Consider the following 24,777-nt stretch of genomic DNA (forward strand, 5'->3'; position numbering starts at 1 on the left):
ACCAACCAATAAGGCCCAGTTTTATGAAAGAGTGATAAATCAAGCTGAAATCACCGTCTGTGGTAAACAACAACATTTACCCATGAAATGACTATAACACAACGAAAATCACAGAGTAATCAACACACTCAAAAGGCAGCTGACTTAGATGATCCAAATGACACTGAACACACTGTCCTAGAACATAATATAAATATAATCATTCACAAAGCAACAAGTAGTGAGGGAAACCCAAAAGCAGTTTATGAAGGGGGAAAACTTGTAAAGAGCACAGACATGAAACTCAATAAAAATAACGCCATGACTGTAAAATTTGACTACAGCAATTCTGTACTAATCATTGACAATGATAACTACAACACTGAAACACTGATTTAGCAACTAACAGCGCAGACATGAAACCCAACACATAATAACTCCATGACTGTGAAATCTGACAAAAGTAATTCTGTAGTAATCGCGAACTAAGATGAGGACATTGTCAAAACTCTGAGTTTCTTTTCTGAATTCATAATTAACCTTAAACTAGATTCAACAGTAAAATTCCAAAGCAAAATCAGGAAGTGGTTAATAAATGCTGTTCCCTGCTCACAGAACAACAAACAATGATATGCACTATAATGAATCACACTTCTCCATGAGTGAGAGCTTAACCTAAAACCCATAAGCGTTTTGTTTCCTATGAGACATGTTGTTATTTCTAAAACTACACATTCCTTTAAAAAGCTCTCAGTTACTGAATGATATTGTGAAACACTACTCTCTTTCGATATGTCATACTCAGTTAAGATCTCAGATGATTTAGAAACAAAACACTGACTTTTAAACTGACTTTTAATTTATTCCTTCCACGTGTTATGATATTCATTGTAAACCTAGTAATCTTGAAGAATTTATACCTTGCATATGTGAACTTATTACTACTCAGAATTCTGACACTTCCTGATAAACGTCATCTTTGATCGTATCATGTTAACCTACATCTGTGAGGTGTTTTTAAAATGTGTGAACAAATGTGCGTCGTAACCAACGTGTTGTGCGACAATAGATTAAATAAAGTTGCTGACCTCAAAAGGTTAGAAGTGTTCTTCCTTCTTTATTTGGTATTTTTTTAAGATTTTTACACATTTTCTCATATATTTTCATACTTGTTTTGTTAAATACTAAATTTAACATCTAACTTTTTCGTAGCAGGAACACACATTTCACCTAACTCGCGAGCGAATGTTAATTACATGTCAGGTGAATCGCATCTGCTGATGGGAGCACAGCGTCCGAAATTCACCATGTACTTTAATAGAACATGAAAAAATTGTGACTGAAAGCGTTTTCATTCGTAATCCCTGTGTAAATAGCCTTATCATTCAACGGATCATCCGGGAAAAACTACAGTCTCTGCCAGGATTGTAATAAGGTCAGAAAACCATCCAATTTTTATTTATTACCTACTGAACCTTAATTATCTTTCCAAAATTGTGCTTAGTTTTGTGTGCTGCTTGCTCAGTGTTAAGACAGAATAACAAGGGAGTTTGTAGTTATGTGGAATGGAAACTTACTGTTTAGTGTTTGCGTGTTGATGATTAATAATTATGAAAGAAGGTTTGATGTGGGTCTTTGATGACCTTAGTGGAAACGCATTGCACAAATAAATGTAATCTGTGTGACTGGCGCGTGCCATTTGAAATAACAATTATTTTACCATTCTCACCCCTTGTATTTTATTGCAGGTCATTACACTAAGTTGAACGTTTTGCCTCAGAAAGGCATATGAGTGTGACTCCTGCAGACATCTCCACTGTTTGATGTTTAGAATTGATCCCAATGAATATTGTGTGTCTTGGACAAACAAGAATGCCGATTTTACTCTGGCGTGATACATAATATGCAAAGCTGCCAGGATTTAAATTTTAAATGGCGATGATCTTTCCAGTGCTGTTGTGTAATCTCTCGGGACAACAGTAATCATGACTCCAGTCATCTGAGAAGAGATTTCCGAGAAACAGTTTAGGGCTGCCCAAGTAGTATCATACCCCACGCGATGATATTCGTGCGGCATTAAATTCCTTTCACATCAATGTGTCCGTTTGGATAAATACAGCTGGAAACAACACAATGACGGAATGAAGTACATGAGATACTCCTAGAAAATGCTGCTGAACGAAGGTGCCTGGTCCGCAGCTCGTGGTCGTGCGGTAGTGTTCTCGCTTCCCACGCCCGGGTTCCCTGATTCGATTCCCGGCGGGGTCAGGGATTTTCTCTGCCTCGTGATGACTGGGTGTTGTGTGATGTCCTTAGGTTAGTTAGGTTTAAGTAGTTCTAAGTCCTAGGGGACTGATGACCATAGATGTTAAGTCCCATAGTGCTTCATATCACCTAACGGCATCCTGCGTACAAATGATCGGAGTCCTATTTCACATTCTGGTTTCTGTTTTTATCTCTTGTTAGTTGTGGCAGAAGAAGACGAGGTACAGCGAGGAAAAGGAGAAGGAGAAGAAGAAGATGGAGAACTCTTTTGTTACTGCAAACATAAAATTGAGTTTCTGCTGATTTCATCTATAGACGCAGATACAGATCGCTTACGCCTCTGTGAGGCCATATGCAAAGCGATACATTAAATAACGTTGCTTGGCTACGGTGATGATACTATCATGTGACGTCTCTGTGTGATATATTTTACCGCCGTATACATAAGGCAAGGATATTTATTCTTTGGCGGCGGCAACAAAAGGAAAGCCGGAAGGCTAGCAGCAGAATATGTCAGATAGAATCATGACGGATCACCGTGTGTTCGTCGATACTGACCGACTCGAGTGCAACCACCGCTGGCGTACCGCCCCTATCTGCGCTCTCACCCCCCGCTATTCGCGCACGCAACAAGTAAAATGGGATCGATGAAGTTCTCCACTGTTTCTGTACACTGAAGGTGCAGGCAGTGTGGCTAAGTTCCGGTCTGAGGTTCATAAACCGGAAATTCAATGATGGTAAGCATTTTCTGTATTATTCTTAAGATCGGACTAACAATGGATGTTCGACATCAGGAAGAACATATGATAAATATTTCTGACGTTCGTAACATAATAATGTTTTATTAAATGAAGTCGGTGCATAATTCGACAGTCATCCAATTTTCAGACGCAGGAGGCGACACAGAGGGAGTTTCAAGAGAGCTAACTGTCCATGTAATTGCTCTCAGGTACAGAGATTGGGCGGGTGATAATAATCTGTATCGCATCTATTGATCGTAGTTACAGAGTGACAATTATGGAACTAAATGAAATAAAATTGTCATAACACCTGAACGGTTTGCGTTAGGACGTTCAAACTGGGCGCTTGGTCCAGGGTGGATGGTGGGGGGTGGGGGTGGAGAGGGGGAGGAGAATGCGCGTACATGGCTTGGTTTAGCGACTAAGCCCACTTTCATTTCGTTCGTCAGTAAGAATATTGGCGCATCTGGGAAGCTGAGAATCCGCATTTCGCCAACGACAAGCCTCTTCTCCTTCAATGGGTGACTGTTTGGTGTGCAATGTCCAGTCACGAAATATGTTGTCGTTGTTGTCTTCAGTCTTGAGACTGGTTTGATGCAGCTCTCCATGCTACTCTATCCTGTGCAAGCTTCTTCATCTCCCAGTACTTACTGCAACCTACATCCTTCTGAATCTGCTTAGTGTATTCATCTCTTGGTCTCCCTCTACGATTTTTACCCTCCACGCTGCCTTCCAATGCTAAATTTGTGATTCCTTGATGCCTCAGAACATGTCCTACCAACCGGTCCCTTCTTCTTGTCAAGTTGTGCCACAAACTCCTCTTCTCCCCAATTCTATTCAATACCTCCTCATTAGTTACGTGATCTACCCTTCCAATCTTCAGCATTCTTCTGTACCACCACATTTTGAAAGCTTATATTCTCTTCTTGTCAAAACTATTTATCGTCCTTGTTTCACTTCCATACATGGCTACACTCCATACCAATACTTTCAGAAACGACTTCCTGACACTTAAATCAATACTCGATGTTAACAAATTTCTCTTCTTCAGAAACGCTTTCCTTACCATTGCCAGTCCACATTTTATATCCTCTCTAGGTCAACCATCATCAGTAATTTTGCTCCCCAAATAGCAAAACTCCTTTACTACTTTAAGTGTCTCATTTCCTAATCTAATCAAGGAATAATCGGTGCTATAATCCTTGATGGCGCGGTGCCTACTGAAAGCTACATGAAGGTTTCATCCCCATTATCCAAAGTGACCCTGGTTTCGACAAGATGTGATTCATACAAGACGGAGCTCAACTCCGTCAAAGCAAGAGAGCGTTTGATGTCATGGAGGAGCACTTCGGGGACCGCCTACTGGTTCTGAGGTAACCAGGGGCCACTTTCATGGACCTCGATTTTCCGCCATATTCTCTGGATCTGGACACATGCGGCTTCTTTCTGTGGATCTATACTGAAGACAAGGTGTGCAGCACTAACTCCAAAACCATTGCTGAGCTGAAAACAGCTATTCAGGAGGTCATCGACAGCATCGATATTCCGACACTATATTTGGTCATGTAGAACTTTAATATTCGTTGCGCCACATCATCCCCAATGATGGCAAGAAATTCAAACATACTATAACCTAGATTCGAATATCTGTAGTGACGTTTACATGTTAAATAATGTGCGTGCAATTGTCACCGTCTACAAGGCGCGGCATCTCGAATTACACTACATATCTTACATGCTTTTCAACATTTACATGGATACTCTTCAAATCACATTTAAGTGCCTGGCAAAGTGTTCATCGAACCACCATCACAATTCGGTATTATTCCAGTCTCGTATTCCGTACGAGCTCTGATTTCCCCTGTTGTATCGTGGTTTCTCCATATGTAGGTCGGTGTCAACAAAATATTTTCGCATTCGGAGGAGAAAGTTTGTGATTGGAATTTCTTGAGAAGATTTCGTCGCAACGGAAAACGCCTTTCTCTTAATGATGTACAGCCCAAATCCTATATCATTTCTGTGACACTCTCTCCCATATTTCTCGATAGTACAAAACGTGCTGCCTTTCTTTGAACTTTATCGATATACTCCGTCAGTCCTATATGGTAAGGATCCCACACCGTGCAGCAGTATTCGGAAAGAGGACGGACAAGCATAGTGTAGGCAGTCTCCTTAGTAGGTCTGTTACATTTTCTAAGTGTCCTGCCAATAAAACGCAGTCTTTGGTTAGCGTTCCCCACATTTTCTATGGGTTCCTTCCAATTTAAGTTGTTCGTAATTGTTACACCTAGGTATTTAGTTGAATTTACGGCTTTTAGATTAGACTGATTTATCGTGTAACCGAAGTTTAATGAGCTCCTTTTAGCACTCATGGGATGACCTCAAATTTTTCGTTGTTTAGGGTCAACTGCCAATTTTCGCACCATTAAAATAACTTTCATAAAATGTTTTCCAATTTATTTTGGTCTCCTGATGGCTTTATTAGTCGATAAGCGACAGCATCATCTGCAAACAACCTAAGACGGCTGCTCAGATTGTCTCCCAAATCGTTTATATAGATTAGGAACACCAAATTGCCTGCAGCACTACCTTGGGGAACGCCAGAAATCACTTCTGTTTTACTCGATGACTTTTTGTTTAATTACTACAAGCTGTGACCTCTCTGACAGAAAATCACAAATCCATTAACATAACTGAGACGTTATTCCATAAGCACGCAATTTCACTACGAGCCGCTTGTGTGGTGCAGTGTCAAAAGCCTTCCGGAAATCCAGGAATACGGAATCGATCTGAAACCCCTTCTCAAGAGCACTCAACACTTCATGTGAATGAAGAGCTAGTTTTTTCTGAGAGGAACGATGTTTTCTAAACCCATGTTGACTGTGTGTCAATGGATAGTTTTCTACGAGGTAATTCATAATGTTTGAAGTACAATATATGCTCCAAAACCCTGCTACGTATCGACGTTAATGATACGGGCCTGTAATTTAGTGGATTACTACTACTACCTTTCTTGAATATTGCTGTCACCTGTGCAGCTTTCCAGTCTTTGGGTACGGATCTTTCGTCGAGCGAACGGTTGTATATGATTGTTGAGTATGGAGCTAATGCATTGGCGTACTCCGAAAGAAACCTTATTACCTTATTGGTATACAGACTGGACCACAAGACTTGCTTTTATTAATTCATTTAAGTTGCTCCACCATTCCGAGGATATTTACTGCTACATTACTCATGTTGACAGCTGTTCTCGATTCGAATTCTTGAATATTTACTTCGACTTCTTTTGTGAAGGCATTTCGAAAGGCTGTGTTTTGTAACTCTGCTTTGGCAGCAATGTCTTCGATAGTAACTCCATTGCTATCGCGCAGAGAAGGCATTAGTTGTTTCTTGCCGCTAACGTACTTCACATACGACCAGAATCTCGTTTTTTTTTTATTTTCTGCCAGGTTTGGAGACAAAGTTTCGTTGTGGCAATTGTTTTAGACATCTCGCATTGAAGTGCTCGCAAAATTTCGAGCTTCTGCAAAAGAGCGCCAATCTTGGGGATTTTGCGTCTGTTTAAATTTGGCACGTTTGTTTCGTTGTTTCTGCAACAGCGTTCTAATCCGTTTTGTGTACCAAGAAGGATCAGCTCCGTCGTTTGTGAATTTATTTGCTATGAATCTCCAAATTCCTGCCGATACTACTTCTTTGAATTTAAGACGCATTTGGGCTACACTTGTGTTATTTATTTGGAATGAGTGGAGATTCTTTCTCAGGAAGGCGTCAAGTGAATTTTTATCAGCTTTTTTGAATAGGTATATTTTTCGCTTATTTTAGGAGGATTTGGTGATTACAATATTCAATCTCGCTACGACAACACTGTGTTCACTAACACCTGTATCGGTTTTGATGCTCGTTATTGACAGGATTATTTGTTGCTAAGAGGTCAAGTGTGTTTTCATAATCGTTTACTATTCGCGTGGGGTCATGAACTAAATACCCGAAATAATTTTCAGAAAATGCGTTTAGCACACTTTCGAATTATATTTTATGCGCACCTGCGGAATTAAACATTTATTTTCGCCAATATATGGAGGGTAGATTAAAGTCACCACAAACTGTTAACGTATGAGTCGGGTACGTGTTTGAAATCAAACTCAAGTTTTCTTTGAGCCTTTCAGCAATTGTATCATCTGAAATGGGAGGTCGGTTAAAGGGTCCTGTTATTACTTTATTCCGGTTGCCAACAATGACCTCTGTCCATACTAGCGCACAGGAAATATCTACTTCAATTTCGCGACAAGTTAAACTACTTCTAACACCAACAAACACGCCACCGCCAACCGTGTTTACCCTTACCTTTCGGAACACCGTTGGTTGGATATTAGGAGAGAACTGTGATAACCTACTTCAAGAGAGATAGAAAGGAAAATTTTACGACAACTATGAATGCATTAAAACCAATTAGCTTGGACAAGGTGTAGAAGCCGATGACAGATCTGCTGGCCACTTCCAAGTACTTCCAAAATTAACTTTTTTTTCAGGACCAAGAAGGATCCAGAACATACGACAGAAGTATTTCACATTTTGGTCATATCAGCTTTCTGAGTAGTTTAACGTGGTCCGGTACAAACTCCTCTCTTGTGCTAACTTCTTCATGTAGGAGAAGCAAAATGGTTCAAATGGCTCTGAGCACTATGGGACTCAACTTCTGAGGTCATTAGTCCCCTAGAACTTAGAACTAGTTAAACCTAACTAACCTAAGGACATCACACACATCCATGCCAGAGGCAGGATTCGAACCTGCGACCGTAGTGGTCTCGCGGTTCCAGACTGCAACGCCTAGAACCGCACGGCCACTTCGTAGGAGAAGCACATGGACCATATGTTCTCATTCATTTTTTGGATGTATTCCTCTACAGATTTTACCCTTCATAGCTTTCTCTAATGCTATGAAAGATACCCTTGTATATTTATAATACGTTATATCGTCCTGTCTCTTTTTGTCACTTATTTACATATGTTCATTTCCTCGCCTATGCGGCCGAGAAACTCTCCAGTATTTATCAGTTCATGTAAGTATTCATATTCATATACAGTGTCACATCTTAAACACTTAGAATCTCTTCTTTTCCTGTTTTTCCACAATGTATGTTTCATTACGGTTCAGTGCCATGGTCATAACAAGCATTCTCTGAAATTTCTTATTGAAATTAAAGCACAGGTTTGATTGGTTTGATATTAGTAGACTTCTTTCGTTAAGAAACTCCCTCCTTACCTGTGTAAGGCTACTTATGTCCTCCTTCCTTCGTCCTTCATGTATTATTTGCTGCCAGCTTAGCAGAGTATTCCAACATCGTCTACTTCATGGCGACCAACACTGATACTAAATTTATAGATAATCTCATTATTTTCGTTTTTCTTCGGTTTACTCTCAAGCTGTACTATGTCCTCATTAAACTGTACCTTCCATTCAAAATCTTATTTGTTTCTGCTTCACCTTCGCTGAGGATATTAATGTCGTCAGATAATTTTATCATTGATGTCATTTCGTACTAAAATTTAGTCCCGCTCTTGAAACTTTCTTTTATTTCCGTCATATTCACTTCTATGTATAAATTGAATACTAGATACGAGAGACTGGATCTCTGTCATGCACCATTTTTAATCCGAGCACCTCGTTCTTGGTCTTCCAGTTTTAATGTTCCCTTATGGTTGTGCGATCTGTTAGTTACAGGCATTACTCTTAACTTTTCATTAATTTTTGTCAGTATTGCGGGTTTCTCTTGGGTGTTGCTGTGGACTTATGGGCCGTAGCAGTGGCAGTCAACCTGGTCCCTACCAGTAACTAGCGGACGTTCCAGCTTTCATTGTGGGCGTTTCGTGGCAGGGGTTTTAAAGATATTTTCATTAGGTGATAATAAAATTTTGACATAAAGTACTTGGTAAGTGACGATTATTGTATGCTTTAATTAGCTGTAATTCTGCATTATAAAATTTTTCACGTGGAGTTAGCTCTTATGTAAGCTTAACGAGGAAGGGAGAGAAAGCAAATGAAAGTAAAATGGTGCGAACTATTGGTATCAGTTGCCTCAGGAATTTGCGCAGCATCAGCGGTAAAAAGTGAAAATCTTTACCGGAGCAGGATTGGAACTACAATCTGCTGCTAATTAGGCAGTTGCGTTAACCACTGTGCCACCCAGACACAGTGTTCAGCACAACGGTGCGGAGTATCTCGGCACCCTTCTCGGCCAACCCACATTCTCACCCGGCGCCACGTGTCTGCAGTCGCTTTCCACGTCCGCCCTGCTCGCTACTTTCACATCCCCGCGGGAGGTCGGACGTAACTGTGCATCCTCATTGAATGTGGTGGATTAATTGCCCATCGAGGCGAATCAGTTTTACGAATGCATGGTGCCTGATCATTCGAACGTGTCTAAAAAATGGACGCCACACATTCATTAAAAGTTACTTCCCTACTTTACAAATCACCATTACTGAGGAACTGGTGGTTGGCTGGAATATTTTACTACTACCTGTAATACAAAGGTGGGCGGTAAGCAAAGAAAGGGTGATTCGTCCTGGGTTAGAACCTTTACAGAATTGTGATTCATTTTTTTCTTATGTACAGGTTCATTTAGTATTAATAAATACACTGATCAGCCAGAACATCGTGGTCACCGACCAGCTATCGATATAAAACCACACAGGTGACAGCAGCGTCACCCGGCAAGAAATTGCTACTAGTAAGACACACGAAAGGTGCATGTTGTATCAGTGAGACTGCTGTACGTGTGTGGGACGGGGAAGGCGTCCAATCTGTCCGAGTTTGACTGAGAGCAGATTGTGATGGCTCAGAGGCTCGGAACGAGCATTTCGAATACTGCACAACTTGTCAGGTATTCGAGGACTGCTGTCGTAATTGTCTTCAGTACTAAGGTGAAACCACGCCCAAATGTCATGGGAATGGGCGGCCACCCTCCATTACAGATGTCGGACGTCGTAGGCTGGGCAGACTGGTAAAACAGGACAGGTGGCGAGCTATCGCCGGCAACTCGTGATATCTGAACCCCTACCAAACACACCTAGGATGCGATTGAACGTGGTATCTGAGCACATCACCCATCTCCCTGTAATTTACTGGAATTTGGTGACTTGTATCTGCAGATGTTGTAGAAACTTCCCCCAGCGACCTACCAAGGCCTGATTGCTTCCATGCCACGACCCTTGGCAGCTGTTATTCGTGTCAACGGTGGACACACCGGCTATTACGTAGGTGGTAATAGGATTCTGGATGATTAGTATCTATCTTTCATTTCGTATTGTGACCAAAACGCTCACGAAGTTCCCTGAATTTAGGTCTATTGTAGGCAAAGCGAAACCTGGACGGTCCGAAACGGCTACAAATGAAGCGAGATCGATCACAAAGTCCAGGTGTAGCACTTGCAGCCATACGCAGGAAACTGGTCGGAGCTGTACGTCAATAATGAAAATTTACACTACACGTAAATGACGTCGTTACAAAACGCAAATTTTACAACAGCTCACCGAGGACCATAAAAGTGGTCGTGTTGAGTGTTCAGAGTGGGTGGCACGCAAGCTGGACAAATCCCATAGTTTCCCCTAAATGGTAATGGTTAGGGATAAAGCTAATTGCTGTGTGGACGGAGAAGTAAGTAAAGAGGATTACGAAGTACCCCGTCAGTCCAAAATTTAAGGTGTTCGTTTTAATTCTTCAGCTATTGTACTGAAACATCATACAATCAAGGAAAACTGTGGGAAAAGTTATTCCTTGGGTCGTTGTGAGACTCGCGTGTCATATTTCTGAATGCCGGTTATATGTCCAAAGCCCTTTTCATCCGAACTCCGCAGTTTGTCGTAGTGTTGCAGGTTCGCATTGACAACACCAAGTTTCGTCGGCCGTGATAAGTTTCTCCAAATAAGAATTATCAGTTTGCGGCAGGTGTTCTTGCATCGCTCCTTATGCTGGGGAGACAGAGTGTGCAGGACAAACTTTCCTTACACATTTATCTTCTTCAGACCAGTCAGGAGAATGTCTTCGCCACATGATGTAGACACTTTTCTGTGTTTTGTTTGGCGACGACAATCTGGCACACGAAGACCTCACGTCCACTAGTTAACAGTGCTTGCTCACAACTGACTGTTCGAATGCACAGTTTCAAATTCAGGCTGCCTTGGTAATTACTGCGCTAACGTCGCTTATACGCCGCGAATAAAATTTGTCCGGGGAGATTTTGTGCAGACACTGTATTTGTCAGTCATCAGACCTGACTTGATGGATCTATGGAAAGTATATGTCGCATCGAAGGTGTTGGTCTGATGTGGAATATCAGGATGCGGTTTTGTAGGTCCTTCTGTATTCAGGGCACACTAACAGTAACTAATTATCGGTAGTAGTTAGACGAATACGTTTTTTCGTCTCTTCTGTCTGAAGACAATGGATTGGGGTCCACTATTGTCAGGCACACTTGTCTCTTTATACCTGGATACCCAATTCCTCCGGAAGGTGGATAGCTCGTAGGGCTGCGGTGGAGTGTCCACCTCATTTCCGGACTTATGTCCATTACATTTCTATATGTGCAGACCAGCGAAGCCAACTGTGTATGCAGTGAAAGTGAGAAAATCTTGCATACCGTAGAGAGTGGTTTCTTGGTATTTGAGTTTTTTTCCGGTGCAACTGTTAGTTAAAGACCGTGAGGACTGTGTGAAGCAGGAAAGAACATCCACAAATGTCCTGGAACACAGTACGTGTCGTCACCAGAATTTGCCTAGTCCTGTACAAAATGCGATATAGCTGGAGAATAAATAAAACTCTACTCAAATGGAAGAGACCATTGTTTTCCTCATGAAACTCTATTTCTGTTTGACATACCATGTGACCTTCCTTCAATTAAAAATTTACGAGCTACTTCTAAGATGTCCACTTGTCACATGGCCACTATGTTGCTAACTTTATCCCAGATGTTCCATTCGCCCCTCCAGTATCAAACTACTTTAAGTTTATCCTTATCCATATGTTGTCCGTTTGAAATGGTGATTCCACATCCTAAAAAGCACCCTGCGTATTGTAGGACTCTCAGAGTAGTGTATGACACACAACGGTGTGCAAAACGCAAGGACGAAACTAACTTTCGCACAATGTGACACTGCCAAGGAATATAGCTCGATGAAACTTAACCATACATACAGAGAACTGCTACCGTGCAGTACTGTACAGTACAGTGTAAGTAGGCTGTTTATGTTTTCTTTATGTAAGTAGGCTGTTTAGGTTCTTATGTAAGTAGGCTGTTTAGGTTCTTATATTGGTAACGCCGCCGCCACGTAGCGCTCTCTGTATGAAAATGAAATCACTGGCTGTGCTGTGTGCAGTCTGTGGCTAGTTTGCACTGTTGTCTGCCACTGTAGAGGGGCAGCTGGATGTGAACAGCGCGTAGCGTTGCGCAGTTGGAGGTGAGCCGCCAGCAGTGGTGGATGTGGGGAGAGAGATGGCGGAGGTTTGTAATTTGTCATGAACTGATATATATATTATGACTTGTGATGATATTAAGGTAAATACATTGTTTGTTCTCTATTAATATCTTTCATTTGCTAACTATCCCTATCAGTAGTTAGTGCCTTCAGTAGATTGAATCTTTTATTTAGCTGGCAGTAGTGGCGCTCTCTGTATTGCAGTAGTTCGAGTAATGAAGATTTTTGTGAGGTAAGTGATTTCTGGAAGGTATAGTTTAATGTTAGTCAGGGCCATTCTTTTGTAGGGATTCTTGAAAGTCAGATTGCGTTGCGCTAAAAAAATATTGTGTGTCAGTTTAAGGACAGTCGTGTATAATTGTTCAAAGGGGAAGTTTCATATGTCGACCCTTAGCCTAGGATACCTCACTGGAATCTTCTGATTTTTCTAGTAGTTTGTGTAATTAGTGTAGATTTTGTTTATTGCTAGCGCGTAACTGTAGAGAGAATCTCCTTTGTAGTTGCAGTCTTTCATTGTTGTACAGTAAAACAGGTGTGGCATGCATATAGATTTGCACCAAGTATTTCGCAGCTGCAATTAACTAGATATTATTTTCAGTGCTATGTTAATGTGTTCCCCTAATTTTGCTCTTCAAATTGTGTTCTTCTGTGTTGTCGTGTGAAATACTGTGACAATAATGGCGTGTGAAAAACGTAACACTAGGCTCCAAAGTAAACTGAGAAATAATAGTGACGACGAGCGTGGCTTATCAGCACCACTGTGTAGTGAATTAACAGACGTTCCTAGTAGTAATTTGGTAACTGTGCATAGGGAAATGGAGCGGGCGGTAAATAATGGTGTAGACAGTGAAACAGGTAGTGAACAGGGAAGCATTATCGATCGATCGGTCGGCAACAGCTCGCCTAAGGAATCCGAAATGACAGGACACAGATTTACAAATACTGTAGATTCAGGTTTTGCGTCCTCACCGTTTTCTCAAATAAGTCAAGACACATTTTCAGCTTGTCAAAATGTGAATGTTGCCGGTGCAAATGCACTGCCGAAAAGAGTAGAGGAACAGATTCCAGACACTAATGCATTGTTATTACAACTAATGCAACAAATGGAACAAAATCAGAGACAAACACAACAAAAGCTGCAAAAGTTAGACACAATGGAACAAAATCTTAAAAAGTTAGACACAATGGAACAAAATCTTCAAAATTTAGACTCATTGGAGCAAACTATTGAACAAACACGTGAGGATTTAACTACTGAGTTACATCACATTGAATCGAAATGTCAAAAAGTCTGTAATGACGTAAAAACACAAATTTGTGAGCATTTCCAACATATTTTTTCACGTCATGAAAATGCACTACAGAATCACGAAGCAGCCATAAAAGAATTGCAAACTATTGTTCATGAAAATCATGAGACCTTGTGGGCTAAAATTGACTCAGTTGCATCTACCGATTCGGTTACGCAACTTGCAATAACTCAGGAAAACTTAAAGGACACAGTAGATTCGATTTCAACACAAATGGACACTCCGAAACTTGGTTCAGAAAAACACACTGAGGAAATGTGTTCACTATCGGAGAAAGTAGCCGAACTTTCGGATCAGGTCACTAACTTATCTACAAAGGTAGATGATGATCTGAATGACACAAGATCTGTAGCCTTCACTGACACAGAAGAGTATGAACAAATTAGAAAATTCAAACAGAATCAAAATCAAATCAATACACAGTACAAAAGAGAAATCCGGGAAGTACAAGATCAGCTGACACAGGTAATTCAAGAATTACGTATTTCAGAGGATACTCGCGCCCCAATACGGGAAGAGGGACACAGAAATACGGAACAGCCACAAAATAATAACACAGGGCATTTCGGAAGTTGTGAAAGAAGTTGGCAAGGTACGCCGAATTTTGAGATGGAACCGCCGACACGACGTAACAATGACCGATATGCTACTCGCCGACACGATGATTTTGACTATAAGCTGTTCATTACTACACGTAAATTCAAAACATTTAAGAATTCTGGCAACGACATTCATCCACAAGCATGGCTCCATCAATTCTCTCATTGTTTTCCTCCCAACTGGTCGTTAGAACACAGATTAGAATTTATGTGTGGCTACTTAGAGAATGAACCAGCTGTAAGAATGCGATTGGTCATTCACGATTGCCACAGTGAAGGAGAATTTTACCATGCCTTCCTCTCAGCATATTGGTCTCAAGCCACACAAGACCGAGTAAAACATGGCATCATAATGATGAAACATTTCGAACAATCAGAATTCTCCAGTCTTGTGAAATATTTTGAAGACATGTTGCACAAGAATCAGTACCTGTCAAACCCATACAGCCCCTCAGAACTCATCCGCATTTGCTTAATCAAATTACCTGAACATTTACGACATATTATTTTAGCAGGACGTTGCAAAGAAGACATTGAGGCTTTTCAGGGACTGTTACAAGAACTGGAAATTGACACTGACAATCGGGGAACGCGGAAACAGGAGCACAACAATTACAGGTCACATCTGTCACTATTCCGCGATGAAAGAAATAATAACTGGACACGACAAGGCTATTCTCACAACAAAAATCGTGACCAAAACAGACACCACCCGTATGACAACCGTTGGCAGAGTAGTAATAACTACAGGGAAAGATCACCTCTCCGTGGTAATGACTATCACAGAGACAATAAGAGAAACAGACAATATGGGAACCAAAATAAATACTATCAAGGGAGACAGAATAACTTTAGACGCAGCGGACCAGAGCGCAGTTACGATTCAGGGAGAAATTCTCCACCATGTGACCGACAAGAAAGAAACTATGAAATCTTCCGACATGACGACAGACGATATGATCGTAACGACAGACCTGAATTGCATCAGAACTGGCGGGATTCAAACAGAGCAGGGCCCTCTCGTCACAGTGAATTTGTAGAAGTTAGGTCTCCAAATCCCAATAACGACGCGCGCCCACAAAGAGACAATAGGCAATGACTCACACCGCTGGCAGCAACAAAACGTACTTATGAAACTGATGACGCAGCTGCCGTAGCTAGTAATTACGTAAAAATGGAAGACATTAGGGACATCTTACTCCAAGAACACGACGTAAAACATAACAGCATTGCATATCCTGTGATTCACATTACAGTAAATGACGTAAAATTTACGGCAGTACTTGACTCTGGCAGTCCCATTTCAGTAATCAGTGAAACAGCCTTTAGCAAATGCAACAAATCGAACGATTGCCCCACACTTCCGTTACGTAAGATTAAATTACAAGGTGCAATCTTTGGAAAAAGTGTAGATGTACGCCAACAAACCAACTTAGAATTCTTTTGTCAAAGCCACAGCTTCTCTATGAACTTTCTTATTGTTCCATTATTGTCGACGGAAATTATACTGGGAGTAGACTTTGTGAATGAATACAAAGCAATCTTAAACTTTCACGATGCTGAAATAACTTTAGAAAAAGAAGGTAAGTCAGTAGCTTTGAAATTTGAAGATTGGCTCTCAAACCATGACGAAGAAATTAATCGGCTTTACCTCCTGTTAGACAACAGTTCGGAATTTTCGACGGAACTTGACACTAACAATCACTCTGCAAGTACTGACAGGGGTGATATCGACGGCGCATTTGATACTAATGAGTTAATTCAGAATAAAATTCAAACAATTGAGAATTGTAATGACAGTGATAGGCAAGACCTTTTTGAAATTTTACAAGCACATTCCACAGTTTTTACTCACAAAACAGGAACAATCAAGGGATTTCAATACCAATTTCGTGTTCGTGAGCATACTAAATTTTGTGTTAGACCATACGTAATTCCGGCGCATTATAGGGACCGTGTTAGAACAGAAATACAATCTATGCTTGACGAGGGCATTATTGAGCCTGCAGTAAGCTCATACAACAATCCGTTACATGTTGTTGAGAAGAAAAATGGATCGATCAGGCTTGTCTTAGATTCGAGACAAATCAATACTATCATTATTCCTGAAACAGACAGGCCGCAGACGATGGAAGAACTTCTTCAAAATTTTAATGGTGTAAAAGTGTTGTCTTCCATTGATCTCAGATCCAGCTTTTATCAGATCGAACTTCATCCAGAATGTAGAAAATACACAGCTTTCCTTTGTTTCGGCGTTTGTTATCAGTTTCGGAAACTTCCTTTTGGTTTGAACATTTCTTCAGCAGCATTCATTCGCGGGCTAAATTCCATATTACCTGAATTCTTGAAACGTCACATCACCTTATATGTAGACGATATTCTGATAGCAGAAGCCTCATGGGAACAACACAATCGCATCCTCAACAGCGTGTTACATATTTTTGCAGAATCTGGAATTACAGTTAACTTGGAAAAGTCTGAATTCAGTAGGTCAAAGGTGAGGTTTTTGGGACATATTATTTCTTCTGAAGGCATTCAGCCGGATCCTGAAAAGTTAGAAGCAATCAGAGCCATTCCAGTTCCATCTACAAAAAGACAAGTCCGCAGTTTTCTAGGTCTCGTAAATTTTTACCGTCGTTTTCTGAATATGCAAATTCTTGTTACACCAAAACTTTGTTCTCTCACTGGAAAAAATACTATTTGGAACTGGGACGAACAAGCACAGTTGGAATTCAGTTCTTTGAAAGAATCGCTACTTAACGCGCCAATACTAGCTCATCCAGATCCGTCACAAGATTTCTGCCTTAGCACGGATTCTTCTAAAGTCGGTCTTGGTGCCCATTTATTTCAAGAAGCCATAGAAAATGACTCTAATGTTCAGAAAACCATTGCTTTTGCTAGCCGAGTGCTAACAAAATCTGAAAAAAATTATTCCGTTACTGAATTAGAAGCTTTAGCTATCGTTTGGGCATTTAACAAATTCCGTTCCTTTCTTTCTGGTAAGCACGTAAAAGTATATAGTGATCATCGTGCATTACAATTTCTTATGTCTTCAAAATTAAATCATGACAGGTTAAAACGTTGGGCATTGTTTCTGCAAGAATTCCGCTTCACAATAGTCTACATTCCCGGCAAGGAGAACATTGTTGCGGACGCACTGTCACGCGCACCGGCTGGGCTTGAGAAAAGTAACAGAGAAGGCAACCTCGAGAAAAATTTCAGTATTCTTTACATTCAGAAAGTCGCCTTTGAAAACTTCATCACCACATCTTTAAAAGACATTGTTCATGAACAAGATAAAGATCCGATTTGGAAAGACATCAAAAGTAAATGGCATGAAAAGACACACACTCAGATTCGGCATTATTACCTGGTTAGAAACAACATACTCTTCAAACGCTGCACTGTTGATGACAAGCTATGGGTACTTTGCATTCCAGACGATTTTGTTAATAAGCTCATTTGGTACATTCATTTCAGCTACGCACATTTTGGCCCACGAAAATGTTATCATATTCTTCGAACGACTTGTTATTTTAACAATATGGAAAAGAGAATTCGAAGAGTCTTGTCTATTTGTAAACTTTGTCAAAAGGCGAAACCATCTACTATCTCCCATAGTGCTCCGCTGTTTCCTATCATTCCTTCTAAATTAAAAGAATTTGCTGCTGTTGATCTCTTGGGACCGCTTGTCAGAACATCTAATGGATTTTCGTACGTTCTAGTCGCCGTTGAACTTACTTCAAAATTTGTTTCTTTCACACCGTTACGTAAAGCCACTGGACGGTCTGTATCCAACGCCTTTGTTAAAAATTTCTTACGTGAAGTTGGACACGTTAGTAAAGTCATTTCAGATAACGGACCGCAATTCAGATCTGCTGTTTGGTCACACATGCTTCGCAACCATAAAATCAAACCTGTTTTTATTTCATTGTACTCAATAAGCTTTGCAGACTTTATTGTAACAGAAAGCATCAGCATTGGGACAGATATTTACACTTATTTCTAAATGTGCTGAATGAAATGCCTCATGATTCCACTGCTTTACCACCTACTCTTGTACTAAAGAATGAAGAACCACCGAACAGAATCAGAGAGCTTGTACCTTTCCCAAATACACGTAAACTTCGACACAAAGACATAATTGATTTGGCTCTTAAAAATATAAAATCTGCATCAGACAAAAGGAGAAAACTACACGGTAAAGCAAATGCAAAGAAATTGTATACTGGTCAGAAAGTTCTCATTAAAGCTCATTCATTGTCACATAAGAAGAAACACTTGAGTCACAAATTCTTTCTAGTTTACAATGGACCTTACAGAATCCGACGTATACCACATGATAATTGCGTTGAAGTTGAAACTCTGCATACTAGGAAGAGTAAAGGTTTACACCACATTTCACATGTAAAACCGTTTATTGAAAGATAATCTGCATTTTAACTTTGTCTTTGCCATAAAACTTTTCACTTCACATTTCTAGTATGCTTTGTCAGATTTAGAATCTGTTAACATGTAACAATGTTTGAAGTGAAATATCCAGTCAAGAACCAAGAGAACTTATTTAAACAGAAATTACGAATGCATTGTTATAATGAACAGACGACACATTGTTGTTAATTGTACATTCTTGCTTGTTAGTTGCACGATTACGTAACGACTATCAGGCTTACATACTTAGGACACATACTGGTACTGCTAATGAGATTTTAATGCAACATTTTGGTTTACTTGAAAATACATTCTGGGTTTAAAGTACTTTCTGTGAGATACCAGACGACACAGTGGTTAGTTTATGTGACAACTACACGGTTTTATCACGACGCTACTAATGAGTGACAATTTACAATGTTGCTTTTGCGGTGTATCTGTTTTATATCTGCACAGTTTTTCTGAATTCTTCTGGAAAGTAAAACAGGTTTTAGTAGTAACTTTAGTAGTATAGCTACAATGAGACAGGATTTTCCGTAGCACAACAATACGTTACTGTACAGTACTTTCTTCATCACGCCAATAAGCATAATAACTACGATATCTATACGCAAAGCATTGCACTTTTGTGTATTATGAGGTAAGTACATTGACTTCTGCAGAACTTGGCTTTCGGAGGACGATAACTACGACACTTCCACAGAGATTATGTTGCGACAAGATGCACAGTACACGCATTTGAGTGATTAATCTTATACTTAAAACACTTATTTTTAAAGATTTTTTTTAATTACAAAGAAAGTTTTCCGTGATACATTTCATTCCATTGCTGTAATTTGTAACACCTGGGAGTATAATTACATTTATCCTCAGGTGGGTATACGCCTACTTTGTGTACCATGTGTGTGGCAACCACAAGGAACCCTAGCTAATATGGTATTTGCTTATACAACTTTACACATCGGTACCATATTTCTCTAACACACAAATTACACAGCTATCTGATCATGTAACTGAGAGATAAACTTTTTTTATTACATCAGTGACATATGTTTACGCAATTACAGAGTTGGATTACTTCACACTTACGAAATTGTATTTTGTCTGTACTGTGTGATCTGTTCATATTTTTTCGGAACCATTGTGATACTATGAGAGCTTTGAATGATATATTTGGTAAGGGAGCATGATTTTAAAGTACGTTTGAGGTAGATGACACTATTGAAATGAGCAGAGAATTTTTTTTAGGTTTTGAAATTATTGCAGAAAGCTACGACGTTTTTGAGATTTGACTGAGGTGTTATGATGTAATTATTACGACGATGATGTGTACTATGCTGTTGAAATACGTTTATGATCAATAAGATGATGCTACCGTATATGAGGAATAAGAAGTATGTTGGAAACCAAGAATCGTACTTTAAGAGTTATGAAATGTGCGTAAATGCGTGACTGTATCACAATGCTGACGAATATTTTATTTGGACACTTATATTTATAGGATTTTCTTTCTACAGATTTGCAACGCTAATTCTTGACGTGTGAAATATTTTTATGTGAGACTGTCACTGTAGCGGAAACTGGTGTCGTAAATATTTCCATAAGAAAGTTAAGTGACCACCTGCACGTAATGCGTTGTGGGCACGCAGCTATGTCAAACACCTGGAGAACAAGCCATTAGGGTGTGCCTTTCCGGAAGCATAGGTAAAAAAAGAAAAAGAAAAAAGGCAGGCCTTTATCCTCGCCATTGACATTCCTTTAGAGAAAATATTGCAAATGCGACACCCTCATTACTTCCATTAATCTTGCTATTGACATTCCTTTGTAGAAAGCATCGCAAATATTACACGCTCATTACCTGAAAACATACACTCCTGGAAATTGAAATAAGAACACCGTGAATTCATTGTCCCAGGAAGGGGAAACTTTATTGACACATTCCTGGGGTCAGATACATCTCATGATCACACTGACAGAACCACAGGCACATAGACACAGGCAACAGAGCATGCACAATGTCGGCACTAGTACAGTGTATATCCACCTTTGGCAGCAATGCAGGCTGCTATTCTCCCATGGAGACGATCGTAGAGATGCTGGATGTAGTCCTGTGGAACGGCTTGCCATGCCATTTCCACCTGGCGCCTCAGTTGGACCAGCGTTCGTGCTGGACGTGCAGACCGCGTGAGACGACGCTTCATCCAGTCCCAAACATGCTCAATGGGGGACAGATCCGGAGATCTTGCTGGCCAGGGTAGTTGACTTACACCTTCTAGAGCACGTTGGGTGGCACGGGATACATGCGGACGTGCATTGTCCTGTTGGAACAGCAAGTTCCCTTGCCGGTCTAGGAATGGTAGAACGATGGGTTCGATGACGGTTTGGATGTACCGTGCACTATTCAGTGCCCCCTCGACGATCACCAGTGGTGTACGGCCAGTGTAGGAGATCGCTCCCCACACCATGATGCCGGGTGTTGGCCCTGTGTGCCTCGGTCGTATGCAGTCCTGATTGTGGCGCTCACCTGCACGGCGCCAAACACGCATACGACCATCATTGGCACCAAGGCAGAACGACTCTCATCGCTGAAGACGACACGTCTCCATTCGTCCCTCCATTCACGCCTGTTGCGACACCACTGGAGGCGGGCTGCACGATGTTGGGGCGTGAGCGGAAGACGGCCTAACGGTGTGCGGGACCGTAGCCCAGCTTCATGGAGACGGTTGCGAATGGTCCTCGCCGATACCCCAGGAGCAACAGTGTTCCTAATTTGCTGGGAAGTGGCGGTGCGGTCCCCTACGGCACTGCGTAGGATCCTACGGTCTTGGTGTGCATCCGTGCGTCGCTGCGGTCCGGTCCCAGGTCGACGGGCACGTGCACCTTCTGCCGACCACTGGCGACAACATCGATGTACTGTGGAGACCTCACGCCCCACGTGTTGAGCAATTCGGCGGTACGTCCACCCGGCCTCCCGCATGCCCACTATACGCCCTCGCTCAAAGTCCGTCAACTGCACATACGGTTCACGTCCACGCTGTCGCGGCGTGCTACCAGTGTTAAAGACTGCGATGGAGCTCCGTATGCCACGGCAAACTGGCTGACACTGATGGCGGCGGTGCACAAATGCTGCGCAGCTAGCGCCATTCGACGGCCAACACCGCGGTTCCTGGTGTGTCCGCTGTGCCGTGCGTGTGATCATTGCTTGTACAGCCCTCTCGCAGTGTCCGGAGCAAGTATGGTGGGTCTGACACACCGGTGTCAATGTGTTCTTTTTTCCATTTCCAGGAGTGTATGATTACTCGTACTTTGTGCTAATTACTGCAGTGCTTATGAATTGATGGGAAATATTCATACATCTGCACACCTGATTATGACAAGTGTCTTTCTATGAGAGTTGAGAGCTACTGACTTACGAAATGCCACATGACTATTGAATGATGTTTTTATGCTTTGGTTTGCATAATTGCTTATTTCATTTGATATCTGGTTTCCAGCTGTGTTGCAGCATTGCTTTTATAAAATAAAATTAAATGCATTTGCTAATGTGAACACTTTCTGTCAACAGATCTATTAAATAATAATTTTATGATCCACATTCTTTAAAAAAGGAGCACTTGGAAAGGAACGAACAATAAGAAGGAACTAGTAACAGTAACACATAATTTTCTTTTCAAGTACATGGTAATATTTTTTTTACAATAAGTTGTTGTGGTGCACCACTTTAATTACGTAGACATTAAGATGTGAATATACATTTCCCTTACCTGCATTGTTGTCTTTAGTGTAATGTTTTTTTCTGCTTGAGCTATGTCATGTTTAGATATAAGTTATTTCTGCTGCTATTTGCCAGGCATAGTGCTACTAAATTTCGCTTTGTATTACTCTGTTAAGCTAGTTTTACTATTGATTTATTTTTATTGTTGCTGCACATTGGCTCATATTAGTTGTAATTTTGCATTTTATCTGTTAATTTAGATTTGCTGCTGCTTGCTTTGCAAATTGGCATTTTTTTGTCATTGCTGTTTGTGATAATTTGTTATGTGATGCTGCATTGCCTCGTCCCTTAGTTTAGCATCTGAGCTCAGTAGATTTAAGTTAGCTTAAGAGGGGGTAGCCTCTAAGAGAATGAGTTTCGATGAATTGGAAGAAATGCATTGAGAAGTTATACAAAAAAAGAAAAGTACAGAAAACAGGTTTAGGTAGGATTTTCTTGGATATAAATGTTGAGGTGAGAAATGTGTGAACATATAAATACAGTAAGCATGCTTAGATAGAATTTTTTTGGTGGAAACAAAGAATGAAATAAGAGGAAAGATATATGAAGTTTTGGGTTGGACTGCAGTACCAAATGTTACACTGAAAACGAACCCTTTCCTATTGGTGTTATCCCACTATGTGTTTGTGTACCCTTGTGTAGTTGTTTTCTTCCTGTCTCTGTGTAGTTTCATAGAATTTTTTCCTCTTTTAATATTAAGCTACATTCACTATGATGAGGAATACTGTTATCCTCAAATATAATTGGCATTAATAATATGTTATTTACTTTGTAAAGATGTTAGACATTATTCATTCTGTTTAAATGCTCATGTGTGAAGTTGATGTTTCACAAGTTATTCTGATCTTCTATGTATGTACTCATGTCATAATTCCTGTAACACTGACGTATATGTCTATTTCTATTCTTTTGTAAATCCTGTACTACAAATGTTATCTATATTGTTATGTTTTTGATGATGTATTTTGTACCTTTATTGTATTCTTATGTTATAAAATTGTAATTGACACCAGTTCATCAAATTAAGTAACTTGTAAGTTACATTTCACTGCACACGTTTCTGTTGGTCATAGTATATGGACAATATGTGAGAAGTAGGGACTGTTAGTGTTTGCACGTGTGTTAATAATTCAGCAAGGGACTGGATAACAGCATTGCTGGTTCTAAAGACAATTCCAAAAACTTTGTGAGTGCACAAGTGGTGGTTATGGACTTGCTATATTATCCGCAAGACTCTTCAATGGTGATTGTGCACCTGCACAGTCACAACAGATGGCTGCTGGCTATCTCTACAAGGACTACAGTGGGTCTGCATCTTTGATGACTCACCAGTACCATTATCTCTACAAGGACTACAGTGGGTCTACATCTTTGATGATCCATCAATACCATTATTTCTACAAGGACTGCAGTGGGTCTGCACCTCTGGAATGTGTGATGCCGAGATAAGACACGAATCATTCTTGACCGAGCCGCAATGATCAAACTCAGTAAGATATGGCAGAATCGAGCAATATCCAAGACAATGAAGATGCGCTTGGTAGAAGCATTGGTGTTTCCTGTATTCTTATACGGATGCGAGACCTGGACCGTGAAAGATAGTGGTAAGAGCCGTATTCATGCCTTCAAGATGTGGTGTTGGCGGAGGATGCTATGTGTACCGTGGACCCAAAAAAATAACAAATTTTTCATTAATAGAGGAACTGAAAATCACAACAATGTTACCTTCTCGTGTCAGCCAAAGATACCTTCAGTTCCTTGCGCACATCTTAAGAAAGGAAGAGGATAATTTTGAGAAGACCATCGTGCAGGGAAAAATTGAGGGTAGCACAACACGTGGGAAAGCAGCAAGCAGATGATTGGATCAAGCGAAGAAGATTACCAGCCTGCCTCGTCACAACATGTTAAGGAAGCCCGAAGATCGCTGTGGATGGGTACATCTGTCTGAAGTTTCAACTACATAAGAATGAATGAGAAAATTAGGTCACGGTACTGAGCAATGATTAAAACGACTAATGAGAGAGAGCTGTACAACTGATCTGTAATATAGCCCCACAAAAGGGAGTAGCATGTGTTAAGATCCTGAGAATATGGCGACCAATCGAGACCATTGCCAGTGGCCTCTGGTTGCCCCAGAGCCAGAATGCGGTCGCCAGAGTGCTCCTCCGGGCATCAAACACACTCCTACTTCGATGGGATCGAGT

The 24,777-nt window shown here is 40.7% G+C and overlaps 1 protein-coding gene across 1 annotated transcript in view; it reads right to left on the reverse strand.

Annotated features, from left to right (window-relative positions):
- LOC124616212 overlaps positions 1-24,777 on the reverse strand; it is a 335,703-nt gene that overhangs the window by 228,995 nt on the left and 81,931 nt on the right. The gene's annotated exons all lie outside the window — the stretch shown is intronic.

Source organism: Schistocerca americana, chromosome 5, assembly GCF_021461395.2.
Source record: "Schistocerca americana isolate TAMUIC-IGC-003095 chromosome 5, iqSchAmer2.1, whole genome shotgun sequence".
NCBI lineage: Eukaryota > Metazoa > Arthropoda > Insecta > Orthoptera > Acrididae > Schistocerca > Schistocerca americana.